Source organism: Fukomys damarensis, unplaced genomic scaffold (genome assembly GCF_012274545.1).
Source record: "Fukomys damarensis isolate Sample0158 unplaced genomic scaffold, DMR_v1.0_HiC HiC_scaffold_39, whole genome shotgun sequence".
Lineage (NCBI taxonomy): Eukaryota > Metazoa > Chordata > Mammalia > Rodentia > Bathyergidae > Fukomys > Fukomys damarensis.
The window spans coordinates 42,615,505-42,616,052 of NW_022900951.1; positions in this window are offsets into that span (position 1 = coordinate 42,615,505).

A 548-nucleotide genomic window follows, 5' to 3' on the forward strand; every position below is an offset into this window, starting at 1 on the left:
CGGCGGCTGGTCGGCCAACCTGCCCAGACATCCCAGGGGAGAAGGCGGTGGCTGATTTATCTTGGCGGGCGGGACCTGCGATTTGGGGCGTTACCTCAGGGGTGAGGCTTGAGGGCAGAATGATGGGGGGCCTGGAGGGGTAGGTGTTAGGGACAGGTCTTAGTGGGACTGAAAATGGAGGGATAGGGTTCTGTGGAGTGGATGGGTGGGGCTTAGGGGGATGGGCGGGGCTATAAGTTGAAGGAGGGGCCTCCGTCGTGGAGGGGTGGAGCCCTAATGACTGACTCGGGTCCTGTTGCTGTCTGAAAGGGATGCTCTGAAGTCCGCCAATGCATAGGTTTAGAGAGTGTTTTGTGGGTTTTTTGTTGTTGTGGTGGGGTTTTTTGTTGTTATTGTTTTGTTTTGTTTTGTTTTTTGAGACAGGGTCTCACTATGTAGTTGAGACTGACCTGGAACTCACTGTGTAGCCCAGGCTGGTCTCGAACTCACAGCGATCCTCCTGCCTCAGCCTCCCGAGTGCTGGGATTACAGGCGTGCGCCACCACGCC